The sequence below is a fragment of the Propithecus coquereli genome, unplaced genomic scaffold (genome assembly GCF_000956105.1).
Source record: "Propithecus coquereli isolate 6110/MARCELLA unplaced genomic scaffold, Pcoq_1.0 Scaffold25, whole genome shotgun sequence".
Taxonomy (NCBI): Eukaryota; Metazoa; Chordata; class Mammalia; order Primates; family Indriidae; genus Propithecus; species Propithecus coquereli.
This window is the reverse complement of record NW_012148063.1, coordinates 3,267,307-3,278,964: the sequence shown is the minus strand read 5'-3', so window position 1 is coordinate 3,278,964 and position 11,658 is coordinate 3,267,307.

The window sequence follows — 11,658 nt, the reverse complement described above, 5'->3', positions numbered from 1 at the left end:
TGAGAAAAATGGCACTGTTTTACATTGTTGCAACTGTCTTGTGTCTGGTTTAATAGAAGACAGCTGATTCTCCTGTTTCTGCATTCAATCTGTTGCAGTATTACACATCAGATAGCCTCTGGAAAACTCCACTGCAAAAAAGGCAAATACCATATTAGTATTATTGTGAAAATAATTTTGACCTTCCTTGTGATTTTTTTTTTTCCCAGGAGGTACCAGTAGCACCCCCTTAGTTGTGACAATCACAGATATCTCCAGACTTTGCCAAATGTCTTCTTGGGGGCAAAATTACCCCTCCTGTTGAGAACTACTGGTCTGGTCTTTATAAACTCAATCATTTATACAGTATCATCAGAAGAGCTTAATGTTTGAAAGGAAGCAATACATTGGAATGATTAAGAAAAATGGCTTTACAAGGAACAGAATATCCTGTGCTGTGTGCTATCATTTGTGTTAAAAATAGAAACATAGAGTGAGCAAGAAATGCTTTATAGGCTTACTGGAAGAGTATATCAAACACTGGTAACATTGTTTCCTTTTGGAGTGAAGACTGAGAAACAAAATCTGGGGTGGGAAAGAATGATTGTCACTCATTTATAGTTTGTGATTTATTTTTTAACTAGGTGCATTATTAGTTTCTCAATTAAAGTATGTATTTAAGACTAACAAGGAAAAAGAACAGTCTTCAGACCCATAAAGATTTAGGTGAGAACCTTAGACTGCCGCTCACTGGCTATATAACATTTGCCTAACTGCTTGACCTGTTTAATCCCTGGGTTTTTCACGTATAAAATGAAATGATAGATAGTACCCACCTCCTAAGATTAATGTATTACATGAGAAAAGAGAGTAATATATTGTTCCTGGGCCATGGAAGCATATGTTTTACTTATTATTATTGCTAATTGTAATTATCATCACTTTATAAATCAAAGGCTTATTTCAAAAGTCAATAATCATTTTTAAAGTTTTCCTTTTACTGGGTGATTCTGAACGTTCGTTAGATAGAGTATTCATTTACAATCATGATCTGCTTGTTGGTCATTCTACAAGTCTAGATTATTCTGCCAGTTTTTGACTGCATCTTCTTATTTTTCTGCCCAACATTGTTGGTGCCAGACTTCCATAACCACACCTTTCTAACTCACGTGTGTCCAAGTCAACTTTTATCTAGGTTGACTGGCTCATAAGTCCACGGTTCCTTTGCTAGAAGGCAGAATCTCTAGCTCAAGGTCAGTCTGAATGGGCCATGGGCACTCTCTTCTTATGTTTGAATGGCTCAGTTTCAACTGCTTATTCTTGGTGCCTGACAAATCTAAAGACTTTTATATCAATAACATATAGGTTTATATGAGAAACAAATTACTTGGCTTGATGAACAATGGAAAGCACAGAAATATTCCCTGATACATGTGAAATACAGAGTGGAATCTGGCAGAAATGGGTCGGGTTAAGACAGCATTCTCTAAAAGGTGCTGGTAATTAGATCTTTCCAGGATCCTGATAGCAATCCTCATGAGTTCACCTAGTCATATATCTGTATAAAATAATGACTGTGACGTTATTAGGAAGTCAGAAGGATTTATTGAATACGAAATGAGAAATAGGTACACTCTTCTATAGACTTGTAGTAAAGAAATTCTAGTGGATTTACAGTGGGTTCATACATCAATCTTCAGGTCCTTTTCAATAAGGAATTGGTGGTAAACCTAAGGAGTCTAGCTAAGAAAATGGCCTCTGTTTTAGTTCAGTTTAGCTGGAGCACTATTAATAGTTTAAGTGGCTAATTCTATGTTGTCGAGGGTCTGTCCTGTGCATTGCGAGATGTTTAGCAGTGTCTCTGGCCTCTACCTGTTGGGTGCCAGGAGCACTCCCTTATAATTGTGACAATTGCAAATATCTCCAGACTATGCCAAGTGTCTTTTGAGGGGCAAAATCCCCCCTATTGAAAACTGCTGTCTAGTCTTTATAAATTTATAAGTGTAGCCTAATTTTAATTTATTAGTGAAATGGATACAAGACTATTGGTCTTAATTTTCTTCATGTAAATATTTTATTGCTGTAACTTTTTGTTTATTTATGTATTTATTCATTGAGATAGAGTCTCACTCTGTGGTGTTATCATAGCTCATTGCAACCTTGAACTCCTGGGCTCAAGTGATTCTCCTGCCTCAGCCTCCTGAGTAGCTGAGACTACAGGTATGTGGCCCCACACTTGGCTAATGTTTCTATTTTTAGTAGAGATGGGGGTCTCATTCTTACTCAGGCTCATCTCAAACTCCTGAGCTCAAGTGGTCCTCCCGCCTTGGCCTCCCAGAGTGCTAGGATTACAGGCGTGACAATCTTTTATTTTTTTTTATTCCCCTTATTTAGAATATAAACTTACCGCATTTGTTATATATTCTTGAGTAATTGTTTCATAATTGTTTTTGTTGCTATTGATCATTATCTGTTTTCCTCAGTAGATTCTAAGTACCATGAAGAAAAAAACTTTTTCTGGGCCAAAATATCTCTTTGTCTTTATTAATGGCTATTGACTGGTAGGTGTTTAATAAATATTTGTGGAGTGAGTGAAAGAATGAATTCTTAGGCTTGAATTGAGAGGTAATATGTTATAGTTTATGAAAGACTAGAATAAGAGTCAGAAGGCCTGGATTCAGTCTTGATTGTCCTGTGGGACCTTTGGCAAATCTTTCCACTTTGCTGCCTCCTGATCTCCTCATAGGTAAAATGATGTCCCATGGAAGATCTTGTATTCGTTTCCTAGGACTGCCATAAAAAAGTACTGGGTGGCTCAAAACAGAAATTTACTGTCTCACAGTTCTGGAGGCTGGGGGACTGAAATCAAAGTGTCTGGTAGGGTCACACTCTCTTTAAAACTTGTGGGTTAGAATCCTTTCTTGTCTCTTCTGGTGTTTACCAGCAATCCTTGGAGTTCCTTGGCTGTTGATTCATCATCACTCCAATCTCTACCTCATTGTCACGTGGCCATCTTCCCCATGTGTGTCTCTGTCTCCTCATCTTGTCAGGACACCAGTCATGTTGGATTAGGAACCACCCTAATGACCTCATTTTAGTTGGATTACATATGCGAAAACCCTATTTTCAAGTAAGGTCACATTCACAGGTACCACGGGTTAGGACTTCAACATATCTTTTTAGGGGACACAATTCAACCCGTAACAGATCCCATTCAGCCTTTGACTGTTTGAATATTGCTATTATGGTTTTTTGTCTTTGCTCATTGTTCTTAAATTATAGACCATAATCAATATTGAGAACAGAATGATACTTTGAATCCAGTTACGTGTTTAGGACCCTGTGAAAGAAATGGCTCAAATCCAACAGCACCAGAAGAATTTCTGAGGACTGACTTCGTTAAACTGTCCCCTCACTACAATGCTGAGCGTACCATGCCGCTTTGCCTTTGTGTCCAGACAACACCAAACCATGCCCATTAATAAAACTTTATCTAAGAGTGATATTGGCCAATGGCAAAATGTATGCTCATGCCTGACTGCACTATAGACTGCAACGAGTTAGTTCACTTAAACATTAATTACAAAAGGATATTGTAATGGTTAATTTTATGTGTCAACTTGACTAGACCATAGGGACCTAGATACTGGTTAAACATTTTTGGTGTGTCTGTGAGGGTTTAGTATTTCTGGATAAAATTAACATTTGAATCAGTGGACAGACTAAGGCAGATTGCCCTCCCCAGTGTGGGTGGGCCTCATTCAATGGCTTGAAGGCCTGGAAAGAATAAAAGGCTGAGTATGACATAATTCTTTCTTTCTGCCTGGGTCATTGGTCTCCAAGCTGGGTCACTGGTCTTCTCCTGCCTTCAGACTTGGACTTGACTGGAACTTGTACCATCAGCTCTTCTGGTTCTCAGGCCTTTGAACTCAGGCTGCACCTATACCCGTGGCTTTCCTGGTCTCCAGCTTGCCAGCTGCAGAGATTATCCGACACAGTTAAAAATGGCAAAGCTAAAACTAGACATGTTCTTGTCGGGAGAGAGTTATCATAGTGTCAAAGAGGTTAAGTTTTGTAAACAGATTTTAATTCCAACTCCATCATTTATGAGTGGCCATGGGTAATATACTTTACTGCAGTAAACCCACCTGTAAAATAGAGATAAAAATATCTACATTGAAGAATTACTTTGAGGATTAAATGACATAGACATGATGTCAAAAGGACTCAGTGAGCCAAAATGAAGAAGCTCTTGTTGGTGAAAGGTGGGAAAATTTGAGCTTCAGTAAAGATAAAAATTGCGGTGGATTGAAACCCATCAAATATGTTTAAATCCATGACTTTGAAAATGGATATAATAAAATACTAATGAAAGAAATAGTAAATTAGTCACCTTCTAAGGATGATAAAGACCTAATTCATTATTTTGAAAACTGCATAAGTGGGAAAAAGCAAGCATTTATCCTATCTTTCCATGTGAACCATACCATTGTGTCACTGAATAGTAGATGAGAGAAAGAATCATCTTATAAAACTCTTCCATTTAATAAATACAAGCAAAATGGTAGAATCAGAGCGTAACTATTTCACAAACCCTAATTAATTAATAAATCTAAGCATTGAGCATCAGTAGCTGCTAACATAAAAAAGAGCGAAAACCAGATGTTCCTTCTAATGAAATAACCCAACGACGCTTACAGACTTTCCAAAGAGATCATACCTGTCTCTGAGTCTAATCAAGCTTTTGCACCCAGCTGTCAATATGTAGGAAATGTGGAGGACAAGGGAACGTGTTGAACTGAACCGTGAACATGCAACCACCAACGCCCAGACTGTGGGAAACTACATGTCAAATGACCGGAATGTTAAACAGATAAATTGCAAGGCAAAGAAAGGAAAAGAGGGGGGAAATGCAGATTATAAAAAATTATAGGGTTAGAAAAAGTGGACAGGACCATAGTACTTAGGGATGAATGCTTGTGTGATAAACCATGCAAAAACAAAGGAAGCAATTACTGTACAAGTCAAGACAGTGCTTACTTTTGGAGAAGGAGATGGGGCTGTGATTAGGGTAGGGCAGCAAGAAAGAGCTTATGGGACCGCTGGTAAAGTTCTCTTCTTGGGTGGTTTCAAGGCTGTTTGCCTTGTAATAATTTACTAAGCTCCCCATTTGTTTTGAGTGGTTTCCTGTAGCCACTTTATTTTAAAATAAAAGGTTAACCGCTTCTCTAACATTGACATAGTCTAACAACCTGAGAGATGAGATTTGGATGCAGAATCCCTAGACTCCTGAGAGTCTGGCACAGTGTGGCCTTAGAGAGTTCATTGGTCCTAGCCTATGACCTACCCCACTTTTGTCCTCATCCCTAGCCTCGTACCATACGTGAAGGGCATTCATGAAAGCATGTGCTTTCGACTGCACCCCACTATGAACAGCCACACCTAAGAACTAGGGAGCACACAGTGGCAGCCTGCCCGTCTTTGGGAGGACGGACCTGAGGAAGAGCCCAGCATAGATACTGAACACAGACTTGGGGCTATTTGGGCAGCGTAATAGTTTCCTAGGGCTGCCATGACAAAGCACAACAAAATGGGTGGCTTAAACAACAGAAATTATCATCTCACAGTTCTAGAGGCTAGAAGTGCAAATCAAGACATCAGCAGGTTGGCCGAGGCCTGTGAGGACTCCTGCCTGGCATTATAGATGGCCATCTTGTACCCACATCTTTTTACATCATTTCCCCTCTAGCCTGGTCTGTCTCCATGTCCAAATTCGCCCCTTTAATGAGGACACTGGTTGTATTAGATTAGGGACCATTCTAATGACCTCATTTTAATTTGATTATATCTGTAAAAATCATATTTCCAAATAAGGTCACATTTTGAGGTATTGGGGCTTAGGACTCCAACATAGCTTTTATTAGGGGGATGCAAATTAAACTCTTAACAGGCAGATATTCTGGGATTCCAGATACTTGGATCATGGTCTAGAAGGGGTTGCAGGGGTCCCAGATGTGCATGTCCTCTTTGCTTTCCTGTAGGGAGGGACAGAACCAGAGGATGGCCATAGGGCCCATCAGCTGTGTGCCTGTTAGTAATGCACTCTAGTGTGTAGCCAGTACGCTTGTAAACTGTAGCAAATTCTGCCCCCTCCCTTCCCCTTAGCCCTTACCATTTCAGAGCAAGCTGGCTCTGTGACCTACTGCCACCAGCTACATCCCTTTTCCTGAGGGCTTTCTCTGGCCAAAGTAGTCTGCTCTGTGCCAGGGAATTAAAACTCCCCTGGAAGCAACCCTCTACCAGTGACTGAAGGGAGCTAGTGTATAAATACCCCAGCTCCCTCCCGCCTTGAGCAGGATGATTCTGAAGAGGTAAATATGTGGATCAATATCAAAGACTTTTCCCTGTCGTTTTAAAATTTCATTAAAAGATATTTGTTTAATGTGAAAAAAATTAACATTGAGTTGTTTTATATATATATATTTCCCCATCTTCATGTATTTGAGTTATTGTCTTCCTCTACCACGTTAAAAAGCAAGGTCCAGGAGGACAGTGATTCTTGCCTGTTTGGTTCACTGCTGTGTCCCCCAAGCCAACGCAGGGCCTGGCACTTGAATGTGTGAGCCATGCCCATTGAGGGTATCAATGGTAAGAGAGTAGAGAACAGCAGTGCCTGTGGGATGGGGAGGAGGATTAGGTGGCAAAGTTCACATTACTTATGATGCTGCACTTTATTATCTTCTTTTGTTTCTCCCAAAATTATGATTATTTGAGAGTTATCTCTACCTGGCTCATGATGTTTCTCTGCATTCAAATTTCCAAAGCAATTGAGCAGGGGAGAAAAGTGGCTGCTGCTGGACTCAGCCCGTCATAGTAACTATACATTTCACACCCTCCTCCCTGCTGTCACTTCTTCAAACATAAGATTGTCAAACAATTCTTGTTCTTTATAGCCCTAGGCACCAATAATTCATAAAATATTCAATTATCATTTTTCTTTATTTTATTTTATTTTATTTTATTTTGAGACAGGGTCTCACTCTGTTGCCTAGGCTAGAGTGCAGTGGTGTCATCATAGCTCACTGCAGCCTCCAACTTCTGGGTTCAAGTAATCCTCCCACCTCAGCCTCCCAAGTAGCTGGGGCTATAGGCACACACCGCCATGCCTGGCTAATTTTTCTTATTTTTGTTTTATAGAGACAGGGTCTTGCTAAGTGGCCCAGGATGGTCTTGAACTCCTGGCTTCAAGCCATCCTTCCACCTTGGCCTCCCAAAGTGCTGGGATTACAGGCGTGAGCCATGCACCTGGCCTCATTTTTCTATTAAAAGTAGAAGCCCATTATTAAGTCAGTTTTATGTCTCTGATTTATTTATGCACTATCATTTTTCTCTATTCATTCTCTTTCTCTCTTTTTATTTTCTAGGATTGTTTTCTTCAGGACATGGAAGCCAGTGTGATTTTAGCTCAAACAACCTGTACAAGATCTGCCATGAACTTTTCTCCTTCTGAAATGTTTACCTATTTCTGATTTCACTACACTTCCATAGTTTCCATCTCTGTGGCACAATCAGCCAGGAAGCTGAACTAATATGTAATTCCTCCAATTGCCTAATGTAAGACTAGTGTGATAATCTTGTTTACCACAGTAACATCTTTTGGGTATTGAATCTTCTCTTGGAAAAGATTATCTAATTTTTAAAAATGTTATCTCATTTATATCACTTAGAACAGTAGAAGCTGGTGGTAGACACTCAGCTCCTTGTTGGATGGTTAACAGGATAATCATAGGTTTTTAAAAGCTGTCTTAGACCTGAATGATATAGTAGAGTGTAGGCATTTACTAAGCATTTCTTTAATGTCCGGTGAGTACAAAGAATGTAAAAAGATTCAACGACTGCCACGGAAGAACACAAAGGAAAGCATACTGCTTGAATAAAGAATCAACTTAGTAGAGAAGGATTCAGTTGGACATGGTGGAAAATAATTAGATTGATTAGATGGGTCTGTAGATGCAAATAGGAAAACTGCTGAGACAAAGAAAACATACTGACGTATCTGCTCTGCAGCACACACAGGGAAGTGACAGCTTGGTCAGTGTTGAAAATGAACACTGCACTATTTATTTTGGCTCTCAAAAGACTTACTACATTGTACTCGTGTTACAGTCCCTTAGCATTTTCAAGTCATCAATAGAGTTAATCAGATGTTTAGAGACCTTTTAGTCCATTCTCCCACACCAGATTCTGGGGTCTGTGTGTGTGTGTGTGTGTGTGTGTGTGTGTATTGTTTTGGTTATTGTTTGTTTTCCTATACTACTTGCTCTTCTCATACTTGTTTGTTAACACAACACTATGTGGAAAAATCATAGAACTGTATCTCCATTGGAGCCTTTTCCTTTGGTCAATAAATATTTAATAGATTTCACAGATTTTATTATTTTACATAATAAAATTATCTCAACGTTAGGAAAGGGTATTCCACCTGTCAACTAAAAATATAATTACCATTTAGCCCCTTTGCTCAAGTCTATTTAGTTTACTACTAATGAAACATTAGTCTAAAAGTTTTTTATCCTCCACCTTTTAAAATCTGATTCACATTACGACAAGTTCTTCAAATGATTTATACATTCAAGAAATATTTACTGAGCACCATTTTTCACTGTAAGTGTACAGAACTAAACAAACCAGAGACACTTTCTGCTTTCATGCTGCTTACATTGTAATGGGATGGGATCGACAATGGATATATTAATATATAATGTTAGAAGTAGCGACGTTTTGTATATTTATGTGATAGAAATCTTGTTGTGGAAATAAGTGAAATATTCTATATTAGTTATCTATTGGTCCATAACTTACTCTAAAACTTAGCAGCTTAAAGCAGTAAAGGTTTATTATCTCACCTAGTTTCTGGGAGCCAAGGGCAGCTAAGCTGGATGGTTCATTCGGCTCAGGGTCTTTCACGGATTGCAGCCAAGATGTTGGTCAGGGCTGCAGTCACTGAAGGCTTGACTGGGGCTGAAGGATTACTTTCAAGGTAGCTGATGCCCACGGCTGGTCAGTTCGCACTGGTCATTGACAGGAGGCCTCAATGCTTTACCACGTGAGCCTCCCCACAGGGCTGCTTAAGTGTCTTCACAACATGGAGGCTGGCTTCCTCCACAGTGGTGCGATTCAAGAGAAAGATAGAAGCCACAATGTCCTTTGTGACATAGTTGCAAAGTCACATATCTTCAGTTCTGCCATATTGTTAGAATCGAGTCACAACCTCGAGGGGAGGGGCATCAGGCTCTATCTCTCAAAGGGAAGCTATCAAAGAATTTGCAGACATATTTTAAAACCATTATAGTTACTCCGATACATTTAAAAACAAACTAAATGATGTGCTTCAGGGGCCTTTCAATTATCTATGCCTTGTATTATTCCTATTATTTGTTATTATATAACGCCTCATTACTCCTTGTGGGTGCTTTTGTTGTTTTGTTTTGTTTTGTTTTGTTTTTGAGTCAGAGACTCGCTCTGTTGCTCTGGCTACGGTGCAGTGGCATCATCATATTTCACAGCAACCTCAAATTCCTGGGCTCAAGTGATTCTCCTGCCTTAGCCTCCCAAGTAGCTGGGACTACAAGTGTGTGCCACCACACCTGACTAATTTTTTCTATTTTTGGTAGAGATGGGGTCTTGCCTTGCGTAGGCTGGTCTCGAACTCCTGTCCTCAAGTGATCCTCCCACCTTGGCCTCCCAGAGTGCTAGGATTACAGGTATGAGCCACCATGCCCAGCCTTGTTTTTTATCTGCTGTTTATTATTTATTAATATTGGACAAAGAATTATTGACAATTTAGATTTGTTGAGTTTTATTCTTCTTATTACTTTGGTTGCTACTAAGCTGAGCTGTTACCATTATTTAGAGTCCCCTTAATAGAAGCATTTGAGACTTTTCTTTTCCATTTCTGAAATTAGTTGATGAATTTAAGATCACCTATTATTTCTTCACATTTATATTGAACATGATTTGACTGATGACTGGTGTACTGGAATTACATAGTCCAAGGGTAAACATAAAATCCCCTCTTAGCTTGATTTAGCCATTCCGCAATGTATACATATATCAAAATATTATGTTGTATACCATAAATATATGTAATTTTAATTTTCATTTGTCAATTAAAATATTCCCTCTGATTCCCAAATAAGTTAAAGTTTGGTGGTGCAATGTAGTCTACAGAAGCGCAGCTCCTGTGTGAAACTCACTTAGGATTGTTTGTACATAGACGCAGTAAGAAGAAACAAAAATTTAAAATTTTGGTCCACTCCAATTTAGTCCAAAACTTGGTGGGAGATTGTGTGTGGCTGTGCAGAGGATATCAATAACATATAAGGAAATATGAATGAAGGAGTAATTCTTTGGCTGCTTGGCCATAATATTTGTATAATTGACTGAAACAGATGAGAGACTCTTCTTTTGTGGCCCATATGTGGTGACAGTTACAGAGCTTATCTCTTAATGCCTTAAATGGTGAATATGGAATTCATTAAGCTTGACTTTTCTCCAGGACTGGACTTCTCTTTGGGCAGTCTTCCATGAGAAGCCTTCAGGGAGTCTTTAAAAGTACGGCAGCTCTACTGGAGACTGACAATGATTTAGCCTTTGGATCTTTCAGGATAAAGGACTCTTGTCAAGTACATAAGGCTCTTTTTTCCCAGAAGGGAAGGCTTTTAAGTTTCTTTGTGGATTAATTAGTAACCAAAGAGAACACCATGCCTTGAATTGTTCCCACTTTTACAACAAATAACAGCAGAAACAAATGCTATCAGAAGAAGAAATAAGAAAAAAACCATATAAAAGATAATTGGTCAAATTTCAGACCTTGTCAGTTATGCGGAGATTTTATCCCTACCAGATCCTGCCCTAAACAGAAGACACTGTGGATGGAGACAGATATTGAAGAGAAGAGGAGAGTAGGAGAGGCGCAGTGGAGGAGTTACCATCTTGAATATCCAAGACCTCTCTGGTTGTACAATGACACAGACTGAGGGGATGGAAGCTGCTTGTCTTGGAAAGATCTAATATTCTACACATCAAGTACTAAGTGAACAAAAAACAAATGCCAATTAAAGCCATACTTATATCTGGGAATTCTTTTTGGGTGAAAGAAGGCATACCTTAAATGTATTTATGTTGATTTAAAAATGACATTAAGCAGTGTTGCAATGGTTAAATTTATGATGACACAGAGCTGGTAGAGACATTGTTCTGACTCTGGAGAGATGAAATGATTGGGTGAATCATTATCTGGTGAAGGAATGTGGGCAGAGCTACTAGAACCGTTCGGTACATTATTGTGAAAAAAAATAAAACCACGGATTTTGGATTTTCACTCTTTGTAAAATAATTTAATTAGAAATCATTTTGTAGATATGTTTTCATATGAGAAAAAAATAAAAAGGAATGGGAGCCACAGACCTAAACAGAATATAAATTGTAAAAAGAAAAATTAAAAAAAGATCCAGTGAAATTAAAGGGAAATTGTTCAGGTCTCTCATTTGAAATTGCTTTCTTCCTCAGCTGCCCTCAACAACTGATATCTCAATATTGGAAAAGAGAATTTTAAAGCTGGAAGGATCTTTAATGTTCCTTTGGATCCAAATCCTCAAATATATGTATATATTTTAT